The sequence below is a fragment of the Pseudochaenichthys georgianus genome, chromosome 3, assembly GCF_902827115.2.
Source record: "Pseudochaenichthys georgianus chromosome 3, fPseGeo1.2, whole genome shotgun sequence".
Taxonomy (NCBI): Eukaryota; Metazoa; Chordata; class Actinopteri; order Perciformes; family Channichthyidae; genus Pseudochaenichthys; species Pseudochaenichthys georgianus.
The window spans coordinates 49621993-49634822 of record NC_047505.1 but is presented as its reverse complement, the minus strand read 5'-3'; positions in this window follow the sequence as shown (position 1 = coordinate 49634822).

Sequence of the window (12830 nt, the reverse complement as noted above, 5' to 3'; positions counted from 1 at the left end):
AATGCATCCGCGGAGGAGCCGTGGAGGAACCATCAGTGTATCCTCGGTTATAGCTCCTCCAGAGAGCCTCCTCGATGCTCGGTCCTCGGTGTGCATTTAGATAAATTAGATGTCCTTCAAAATGGCGCACTGAAATTCATTTCCGGGTCACTACCGGAGGACCGAGGAGTCGAGGAGTCGAGGAGGGGAAATTTGAGTATTGAGAAGCCTCTAGAGAAATGAGAAAGGGCCATTAGAGGCTTCTCAATACTCAAATTTCCCCTCCTCGACTCCCCTCCTCAAGACTTAGTCCCGCCCACAGGAGATGCGAGCGGAGGACCGAGGAGGGGAACCGAGGAGAGAGGAGGGGAAGCAGCAGATGTTTAAAGAAATGAGAACTCCTCTCCTCTGAGCGGTCATATTAAAGCGACGTCATAGCGATGCATTTTATAATCTCTGTTAGATCAGCTGAACATTGTTCCCCCACATATTTACTTTGAATTCAATTTGCAACAAGGCAGTATGTCAAGAATGTATGAATATGTATAATGTAACACATAGGCCTGCATCTCTTCTGTATTGTGGCGCACTCAAATATTAGTATGAAAATACCCAATAAAGTGCTATATACGTTTGATATATTCACACATGCACACACACAAACGCCTAAAAAACCCAATGACTGTCTATACACAGTATGTTTAACTTTTTAAACTATAGGCTTAATAACATGACAAGTCATCAAGTCACACCTCTTTGACAAAACACCTGCACCAAATTTCTAATCAATTACCAAATCATGACCTGACAGCCTATATAAGGTCCAGGCACACCTCTGATTTATATTCTCAATATTAAGCATGAAGACCGCAATAGTGTGTGCCTTATGGCAGTGGCACGAGCTACAGAAAACAAAATCCCGTGAGGAAAGACGCCGTACCCAGCGCTGGAAAGCGAGAATGCGCAATGCCATCCTGCTTCATCTTGAGGTATTTAGTGTTTGTTTACAAATGTTTGAAATGGTTGAAAAATAGCTGGCTTTTTTTAATTGGAATACAAAAATTACCAACTACTTGTAGCAAGAAAACCATGGCACATACACTGTAAAAATATCCACCGTGAATTCACAATAATTACCTGGCAACTTGTTGCATGACTTTCACAGTAAGGTTCACAGCAATTTACTGTGAATGTCTTCACAGCAATGTATTGTAATTTCACATCCATGATATTACAATGCATTGTTGTAAAGGTACAACTGTATACTGTAACTTCACAGCTGCAATTACTGTGATATTACAGTATGTTACTGGGGAATTACATCATTTTGTTGTACATTAATTACAACAAGGGCCTGTACTTTTACATTTCTATTGTGAAAGTACTGCAGGAGTAGCCAGTAATTTACTGTAAATATGCAAATCTAAATAATACGATAATATATTGTAAATTTGACTGGGATTGTACCATAATTCAATCAGCTCAATCAACAAAGAAAATGCCCATTTTAACTTTTTATTACTCCATTGAAGTGCAAAGTACATTTTACAGTATTTTGGAAATGTTGTTACGGCCCCAACCTCTAATCCGCGGTAGTGGCTCGTGCTGAGACCCGCAACATGAAAGAATACACACAATAACCGATACTTGGTAACGAGCATTTATTGATAATCAGCCGTTTGCTCACACAAGCGAAATGGGAAATAAAAAGAGGTCTGGAGGACTGGCCAAAAAGAACAAACAGAAGGAGGGAACCCGAGCCAGCCACACCACGGGCCGTAGGACCCAGAACTCCCCCGCCTAACCAAAAATCAAATATAAACCCTATGGGAAACAAAATAAAGTCGCAAAAACTGGACTACCAGGTCCTCCAGGCTAAACATAAACACATCTGCAAAAATATGGCAAAGAGGTATTCTAAGGACAGTGTCTCCGGCATTAGGATAGGTGAGACATCCTTCTCCTCCAGCTTCTCTTTATATATACACACGGCTGAGTGGAATTTGGAACACCTGGGCAGAGGCGGAGCCAGGGGCAGACCAGGTGCACCTGGGCAGAGGCGGAGCCAGGGGCAGAACAGGTGCACCTGGGCAGAGGCGGAGCCAGGGAGACAGAAAACAAGGAGGGGAGCACTTAACACATGTCTACACAGACATCCACTCAAAGTCCAAAAATGTTCTGAAGAATGTGCTGACATGGAGGTTTAAATTGCCATAACTCTTTTTGGCTTTCGAGCCCGTCTCAGGATTAATGCCCAGGATGCACCTGAAAACAATAAGCCAAGACAACAATTTAAATGTTACATAGATGTATATGTTGCCTCATTTATTTTAAGGCACATGCCGTGGTGCCCTTTTCAATTTAAGTAAAACCTGCACCAAAGAAAGACATTTGTATTTAAAGCCAAGCAAGAGCGATAAAAGCAAGAAAATCACTTAATTTGTTGTGTTATCACAGAGGATGGTCTGAATACAGTATTTTACTGTGAAATAACAGTAACATGTTGTGAAATCCTGGTAATCATTGATCCTGTACATTCACAGTAATTAACTGTGCCTGCATTGATCTCACTGTGAAATTCTAAATCACAGTGTTATATTGTGAACATTACAGGTAAAGACTGTAAAGTGGTAAAACAGTAATTTATTGTAAAATATTACAGCTAAATATTGTGAAATCATGGTAATATTTTACAGTGTAGGCCTAAGCCAGAGAGTCAGAGAAAAAGAGACAGTTGTGTTTTGGATAATGTAGTTGTATTTATTCAAGAAGGGACCATGCACATTAGTTAACACGAGCACTTGAGACCATCAAATGTGCCAGATTTAGCCATGGCTTTATTCCTTATGACAGAATATTTATGTGCAGTTTAAATTGCGGGATAAAGGAGTTTAGTTTGCTGGATAAAGGTATTGACCTCTGTACATGTTATTCTTCCTGTAGGTTCAGCACCACACTCTCCCAGCATGTACAAACGTTTGAACAGCAGTGTCCCACTGCTTAAACTGTACTTCGAGGGCGATGGGTGCCTGCTGAAGGACTTCAGGATCCGCCGAGACTCCCTGGAGGCCTTGATGCGGTGTCTGGGGCCTGAGAGGAGACAGGCCTGGGGACACCATGACTGTCTTGACGACCGTGTACTGGCTGGCACACGGTTTGTCATACAGTGTGGTGTCCCGGGCCTTTCAGGTACCCGTCTCTACGGTCCACATGGTCCACCAGGGAGTGGAGGACATCGCTGCTCTCCGGCACCCTCATCAAGCTGCCTGCTGGTCCAGAGCTGGAGGAGGTCGGGCAGGGCTTCCAGCAGTTGGCCAACAGCCCGACATTCAGTTCCTGTGTGGGTGCAATAGACGGGTGCCACATATGCATCAGGACCCCATCCGGACCCACTGGCCATGATTACGTGAATAGGAAGCTGTATGGATGGGAAGGGGAGATTCCTACACACACTTGTAGGATTTCCGGGCTCAGTCCACGACACCTGTGTCATGAAGCACAGTGCCCTCTATAAAGAGGCTCTTTATCCTCCTCCAGGGTACTTCATTGTGGGGGATGGTGGCTACCCCTGCATTGTACACACCTATGATTGTAACCCCGTATCGGGAGCCACTACAGGGCCGATTCAACGGCTGCCATGCAAAAGCACGCAGCATAATAGAGCGCGCTTTCGGGAAACTGAAGGTGCGATGGAGGTGCCTCCTGTCGAAGGCCTTGGAGGTCAACCATAACTTTGTCCCTGCTGTGGTCACTGCCTGCTGTGTCCTACACAACATCTGCCTTACTGCAGGAGACATTCTTGAACTGTTGGAGGAGGAGCAGGAGGGGGTAGAGAGGTCTCCACCTCGTCCTGTGAGGGGGGAGCGAGGTGGACAGGGCCGGAGAGACAGACTGGCAGACCAAATCTCGGCTCCTGACCACAACCCAGTCCAGCTGCAGGACCACGATTACTGCTGAGAGGATATATATTTTTGGCACCCATTAGTTTTGTTGACAGGTTAAAAATGCATTACTCTGTTCTTTTGTTTGTGCCATTTATAAGCCTTATTTCCAATGTCACCTTGCTCACGTTTATTAAGAGCAAAGGACTTTACAGATGTCTTTATTACAAATTGTATGCGATGTGAAATAGGCCATCACAGAATTTCGTCTGAAAGTGTTACGTTTAGTGTTGAAATCGAGTCATGTTCAGTAATAAAATATTGGTATGCTGTGACTGAACTTTAAAAGAAAGAAGATACATGTGTTAGTAATTGTAGCTACTTATAGGGCTTGAGCGATGCTGTAACTTGACTCAATTTGTATTGATTTATTAATAAAGTATCCCTCATAATGCATTTGGATAATTTACACACGGTTGGTTTAGGCGCAGAATTATGAGGAGGAGATTTACAATTCAGAAATTAAAGTGGTCATGAGTTTCAGTATACCTTGGGTTGCACAATGAGTTTAAGACATTGGCTTTTTAGTCATGTCACAATCATAACATATTGAGCTTTGTATAAAATAAAGATCTCCTTGTATATTTTCAGTAAACATGTGTTGGTTTTTGTTCTGTATTTCGAACTGTAAAGAATGCTACTGATTTAACGACAAACTTAATTTTTATTCCAAACTTAAATATTTTCATAAACTTCACACAAAACAATATAACAAATCCAAACCAAACGAAAAACAAAGAACGGAAACTATTCTTTTCGAACTAATGCTTCAAATAAGTCGAGGAATCTTTTGGAGGATTCCTCACTGGCTGCCAGCTGGCGGTTGAAGCGGTCCTCCTCCTTGGCCGCCTCCGCCTCCAGGAACTGCAATAAACTGCATTTTCTTATTTTCCGGGGAGGGGGACCGGCAGAGGTGGATGGCTCAACATCCTCCTGGCTGTCCGAGCCAGACTTGGCGGCCTCCTCATCGTCCACTGTGGCCTGGCTCTGGACAGCCTCAGTGGATGTTGAGCCACTGCCAGAAGCAACAGCAGCAGTGGCCGAGTCCATCAGGGTGGGAGAGTCGATGGATGGCCTCCCACCGATGGCCTCATGCATGGCCGTAAAATATGGCCATGTGGCTGCTGTGGCCTCTCCCCTGTCAGTCCCTGTCCCGGTTGGGGGGCATTTCAACTCCTACAAAAACACAAAGAAGAGGTAAAGTTATACATCGGCATGCTGAGCAGACACAACCATGGTTACAGACACACAAGAGTAAATGAAAAAATTACAACATAATTACCTTGTATTTTCGTTTCAAGTTTTCCCACTTTTGGCCGATCTGTGTGGGGCTTACAGAACCGAATAGCCCAAGGGCCTTTAGAATTTCCCTGAGTGATACAAGATATGAGTAGTGGTACAAATGCCACTTCAATCTCATTAGTATGCAGAAAAAGTGACCCGCCTTATTTGACCGGAAGTCCCGCCTTTTTATTTTTATTTTGAAACCGTAAGTCCCGCCTCGTTCGACCGTAAGTCCCGCCTCGTTCGACCGGATGTCCCGCCCCCGCTTCCGGCGGATGTCCCGCCCCCGCTTCCGGTTTTCAAAATAAAAAAAAATAAAAAAATTAAAATAAAAAAAATGAGAAAAATAAAATGCCGTTGTTTTCAATCAATTAATATGTCTAGGATATATGTCCCGCCTCCTTACCACTTCCTGTGTGGTTAATCCTGTATACAGTATCGAATGTAACTTACAAATACTTGCAAATAACATGAAATTAATCCCAAAAGTAAGGCATCTTTAAAACATATATTTAAACCTCTCTGTTTTTGCAAACAGGACATGACAGGACATGAGGGGAGAGAACATATGGTGGAGGAGGGGGAACACACACACACACACACACACACACACACACACACACACACACGCACACACACACTTTCCCCCTCACCCTCTCCCTCTGTCTAAATAAAAAGCCATCGTCTTTAGTCACTCTTAAATATTTTTCAAGTCGAGAGAAAATGGCCAAGAGACGTCTTGATATGAATTTAATCAGCGAGACACCGGTGACAACTTACAGCCATCCGTTGGGTGCTCCAAATCAAAGTAAAGCATATAAAAAACAGATATTTTAAAAAGTCAGCCTTTTTGCTAGAGGATAAGGGAGGGGGAAAACCCCAAACCCCCTATGGAGAAGTCATAAACCCCCTATGGAGACAAACATGTTGTAAACAGAGGGAGGTAGGTAGGTAATATACTTAAATATATATATATATAGAAAGTCAGAGAATATTTATCAGAGGATAAACCATATACATTTGTACAAGTCGACACTGGTGCATTTTGTAAGAAAACAGAGTTTTCGTACTCAGACCGCTGCAACAATTTCAAGCAGATCTCTGCGATATGCAGTCGCTGTCCGAATATAATGATGGTTTTAATTATTTATTAACAGTCATAAATGTATTTAGAAAAACCTGTGCTCAAACATTAAAGAAAAAGAAGGGTAAGGTTACCAAAAAGCTTTTGATATAGTTTTAACACACAGCGAGATCCCTAAAAAGTCACTAACAGCTGCGGGGAAAGAATTCTTTTAAATAAAGTTTTTCAAAACTTGTTGAAGAAAAAACGGTATACAATATTATATATATATATATATATATATATAACAGCCATTGACATATAGGCATGTATGGTAGAAAGATTTAACCGTACGCTGAAAACTAAAAAGTGGAGGTATTTTACAGCTAAAAACACTCCTAGACCTATGATAGTGTTTTTTATGTATGACAACTCTACAACTGGTAGAAAGTAAAGTACTTTTTCTGAGCAGATTTTCTTTAAGACTGTGACTGTTAACAAACCAACCCCCGAGAGACAGACATACTCATCCACTTTTCAACGTATTTTGTTTTTGTCTTTCTCGCTTTTTTTTCCATTATATTTTTGGAAAAATGCCTCAACCTCCATGTGAATTGCACACAAATCTGCAGAGTGTCACTAATATATATATATATATATATATATATTCTTTATTTAACAGGTAAAAAAAAAACCTCATTGAGATTAAAATCTCTTTTCCAAGAGTGACCTGGCCAAGAAGGGCAGCATGTACAAAGTTACAACATATAAAACACAGACATGAAAGGCAGACAAATACAGCTGTAAAACACAAATAAAATGGCACATTAGCCAGTCAATATAAAACCTTTATTTAACCAGATTGGCCCCATTGAGATCATAGATCTCTTTTTCAAGGGAGACCTGCAGAAATATGCAAAGTAAAACAAACTATTAAAATCATTCAAAAACTGGCAACATTTTTAAAACGATTTCAAGATATACGAGCACTCACATCGACCAAAACTAAAAAAGTGTTACACAGTGACTGACATTCTGTACGGGAGTTCACACCTCAGCTGCTGTAGGGAGTTGAAATATGTTATGGCTCTCGGGGGATGGTGGTTAAGAGACAGATTCTTAGTTTTTGGACTGCCTCAGGGGGTTAACGACATCTACTAAAAACAAAGTACTTCATAATCTACTTTTTTCAGCTTTTATACACAAAAGTGCAGGGAAGGTAGGCAGATTTAGAACACTATCTATGAGATAGTGTTAGTGTTCCCTGCCCTTATCCATTTATTTTTTCTTTATTCAGCAATCGGCAATTGTGTCACCTTGTTTTTCTTGTTAATTAGGAAAGTGCTTGCTTAAATTTATGTATTTTAAGTGCATATTATAGAACAGGTATAGGGCAATATCAAAATTAGCCCAAACTTTTTTTTATTCACAATGTTTACTGATAATCATCAAAATATATTTAGAACACTATCTGTGCGATAGTGTTAGTGTTCCCTGCCCTTATCCATTTATTTTTCTTTATTCAGCAATCGGCAATTGTGTCACCTTGTTTTTCTTGTTAATTAGGAAAGTGCTTACTTAAATGTTTGTATTTTAAGTGCATATTATAGAACAGGTATAGGGCAATATCAAAATTAGCCCAAACTTTTTTTATTCACAATGTTTACTGATAATCATCGAAATATGCAGGGGGTCCAATTCTTAACTTTTCCCTAAAACATTCTAGAATTTCTTTATCTAACACAAAAAAACATACATTTTAAAAACATTTGACAACAATAGATACGTTGTTCCTGTTTTTATTACGATTATCAGATACAAAATGATAAGTATAAATAAATCTATGCTTTCAAATGCATTATTCAGAGATATTAGGCCTGTCAAATCAAAACTGGAGCATGTGAATAAGAGAGAGCAGAGTCCTAACCAGCTGATCCAAACCAAACTCTGAGCAGCCGGCGGCTGAGACGGAAGCCAACCAGCATGCGGACCAAACTGCTGCTAAGAACTCATGTTTAAATGAAATAGCAAGCAATGAATTCAAAGTGTGTATTTACTACACTAAGAGGAAAAGGAGATTTATCTGAGTTCTGTTGTGAGAGATTCGTGAGTAGAGAAGCGGCATCAGGTTTACAATCCCTCCTGCTAGGACGAAAACACAACTGCAGGTAAATGTGATGATGATGTGTGACAGGTTGAATGCAGCACAATAATCATTTTATTTTCTGAAATCTTTGGTATCGTAATCGTTTAAACCAACATTTTAGTTCAAAATAAAATTTGAATAATCACCCTGTCCTCCAACCAAACAAAAGAGAATACAAAATACACTCATGTAATAACAAAAAATAAGTTAATTTGTCATTTTAAAGCAAATAAGACACACTCTACGAATACAGACTTTACATTTTCCAACATCGACATAATACAATTGAAATGTAACCATTTAACATATAAAATCGCTCATGTTTTCATCAAGGGTATCTACAGCATTACTATACTTTAGAGAAGATTGGTACAGTATATGATGATGTACATTATATATATATATATAAAGCTTATGTGGGATACACAAATAAATATCACCCAATGGATGTTATCTACATCTCATCACATTTTAACTCCTCAGAGTGATTGTGTCTTGATATTTGTCTATATTGATGTTAAACATGGAGCTGCTGTGATGCAAGTCAAATTTGATCTGACCATTAAAGTATTATCGTATTATCGTATCGTATTTCTGCAGGAGATCCACACATAGACAACTCAACATCACAAAGAGGTCAAAAACTTCACAACAGCCCTTTCAATTGGGACAAAATGTATCGACAGTCATTTAAAAATGACCCCTCTCACAACTAAGAAGAAGTTAAGAAAATGGACACTGCAAATATAGCTAGGTAAAATGCCAAGTGGGTACAGCTCATTACAAATGTTAATCTTGGGTTTGCTTTCACTCGATGAAGCTCAGTGCAAGTTCTTTCATGAAGTGCAGGGTCTTTCATGAAGACTTTCACCTTTCCTAGTCGGATTCTCGTCCCCCTAAATCTATCACAGCACGATGGAGTCTAATCGCCAAAGTTTAATATATATTGCCCTTTGTATACACAGCAATAAATATGTTTATCGCACTAAACAAACTTCAACTGTCAATCATTCCAAACACTCTTTAAACCGAGGAGGAGGGGCACACTTAAAATATTGTAACGCAATTGAATCACATTACAAAGTTTGACCAAGTCAAATCAAGTCACTGAATGCAGCTTGAACTGGATAAATGGTTAGTCTTTTTCAAACATACCGTACGTTCTGCATGTTAGTATATCTGGCCCATCGATTTAGACCCTACTGCCTTAGACGCATGCCCTCAATAGGGTAGTCACGCTTTGGGAAGAGGTGTTTCATTTCACAGATCCACCTTGATTGTTATTGTGAAGAGGGACGGGGGAGGAACATTCATAGGATGAAGAAGCATAAACATAACTTGTTTGTAAAACGGACAGCACATCAGTTTCAAGAAAGATGACACCGTGTTTATGCATGACATGCAACATATCTTGAAGTCCTACAAAAAAAAAAAAGGTACAAGTATATTGTGTTGAAAATATCGCCAAAAGTCGTAATATTGTATAATGTATTAGTTGCATGTTGTATTTTTGCTAGCAATCACTATGTAGTTTTTTCCAAAAATATAATGGAAAAAAAGCGAGAAAGACAAAAACAAAATACGTTGAAAAGGGGATGAGTATGTCTGTCTCTCGGGGGGTTGGTTTGTTAAGAGTCACAGTCTTAAAGAAAATCTGCTCAGAAAAAGGCTACATCAGACTTGGTTTTTCTCAGATCCATGGCTAGTTTTTAACGGTCGTCCTTAGTTTTATATGATTTGCTGAGTGGGTGGGACATATTGCGTTGAGTGGGAGGCTTCATCTGTAGAAAGTACTCTGTTTGAGGAGATTTCGTAATAATGGCAGTTTGTCATTTTGAGGGTATTTCAGTGAAACAAGGCTGTTTTGAACATTTGACAGATTTATGCTTAAATTCTCTGGGAAAGTTACCGAAAGATACACTTTGTGTATAAAAGCTGAAAAGTAGATAATGAAGTACTTTGTGTCAGTAGATTTCGTTAAGAATCTTTGACAGATTTATGCTTAATTCTCTCAAGAAGGTTACCGAAAGACACACTTTTCTTTTTAAAAAAGCTGAAAAGTAGATAATGAAGTGTGCTTTGTGTGTACAGACACACAGAAAACACTGAAAAACACAACAAGAAGGACTGTAATACACATGTATCAGACACGCCCCCCTTGCTATAATGATGACAACAGTTTTTAGATGTAAAAAACACTTTTTTAATTTTTTTCACACACAAAATCAATAGTTATAGTGATTGTAGCATCCCCAGGACAGTCTCCAGCTTAGAATTCCCCATATTACTGGAGATATCGTGATGGAAGTTTTTCACTTCAGTCAAAATATTCACGTGTATGCTGTTTTCAACACACAGATGCATTACATCTACAAACAGAGCATACCATGAGAGCACATGATACACTTTTGATGTTTGTTTCATTTCTGAGATAATGTTACAGAATGTTTCGGAAAATGAAGATTGCAGGACCACTTTAAATGTTTCGTTTACAATCGTTTCCCAATGACCCGGAATAGTACTGCCAGAATGAACGATATCCAAAATGTCTTCCAGTTTACAAACTTCGGCCATTCTTTTTACACGGGGGTCACTACTCGTTCTGTTTTCAATCGTCCCCATCATCACACTTATTAAACGGGTAATGACTACATTCTGATCAATATATACAGAGTGTTTTGCATAATAGTTTCCCATTTTATTTTATTTGTCTTTAAATGGGCATGTTTGCCTTGTAGTTGACTTTCAAATATTGAAGACCATGTTAAGAGAAAATGTAAGTGAAACCACATACAAAGCTGTACCGAATGAATGTAAGTGAAACCACATACAAAGCTGTACCGAATGATTCAGAATGTTTCCAAATATTTTGCAAATGTTGCCAAATATTTTATGGAAGGAAGAGTCTATATGATAGGACTTTTTTCTTTTAATTGGTATAACAAATTCGGTATTTCAGAGACAACATACAACATATAACCTTTCCATATTTAGGTGTAATATATAAGGAAAAAAGCGGAAAAAAAAAATTCATTTGAACTATTTCCTGCCATCATCAGTTAACTTGCATAATTTGGAATTAAACCCTCTAAAATGTTGTCTGAATAACAAATATAATGCTGCTAATCAAACCTTTTTCTTCCTCTTTTCACTCACTGTGTCAGTCTAATATGCATATTATCTCTTCTGCTATCATATTGCGAACACTATATGTGCAATACTTGTAGCTCTTGCCAATTTATCTGCCACCTTTGCTCTTCCAAAACCATTCAATTCATGGGGAACATCCGCGTGGGAGCAACTTTGGGTCAAACTTTGTAATGTGATTAAATTGCGTTACAATATTTTAAGTGTGCCCCTCCTCCTCGGTTTAAAGAGTGTTTGGAATGATTGACAGTTGAAGTTTGTTTAGTGCGATAAACATATTTATTGCTGTGTATACAAAGGGCAATATATATTAAACTTTGGCGATTAGACTCCATCGTGCTGTGATAGATTTAGGGGGACGAGAATCCGACTAGGAAAGGTGAAAGTCTTCATGAAAGACCCTGCACTTCATGAAAGAACTTGCACTGAGCTTCATCGAGTGAAAGCAAACCCAAGATTAACATTTGTAATGAGCTGTACCCACTTGGCATTTTACCTAGCTATATTTGCAGTGTCCATTTTCTTAACTTCTTCTTAGTTGTGAGAGGGGTCATTTTTAAATGACTGTCGATACATTTTGTCCCAATTGAAAGGGCTGTTGTGAAGTTTTTGACCTCTTTGTGATGTTGAGTTGTCTATGTGTGGATCTCCTGCAGAAATACGATACGATAATACGATAATACTTTAATGGTCAGATCAAATTTGACTTGCATCACAGCAGTTCCATGTTTAACATCAATATAGACAAATATCAAGACACAATCACTCTGAGGAGTTAAAATGTGATGAGATGTAGATAACATCCATTGGGTGATATTTATTTGTGTATCCCACATAAGCTTTATATATATATATATAATGTACATCATCATATACTGTACCAATCTTCTCTAAAGTATAGTAATGCTGTAGATACCCTTGATGAAAACATGAGCGATTTTATATGTTAAATGGTTACATTTCAATTGTATTATGTCGATGTTGGAAAATGTAAAGTCTGTATTCGTAGAGTGTGTCTTATTTGCTTTAAAATGACAAATTAACTTATTTTTTGTTATTACATGAGTGTATTTTGTATTCTCTTTGTTTGGTTGGAGGACAGGGTGATTATTCAAATTTTATTTTGAACTAAAATGTTGGTTAAACGATTACGATACCAAAGATTTCAGAAAATAAAATGATTATTGTGCTGCATTCAACCTGTCACACATCATCATCACATTTACCTGCAGTTGTGTTTTCGTCCTAGCAGGAGGGATTGTAAACCTGA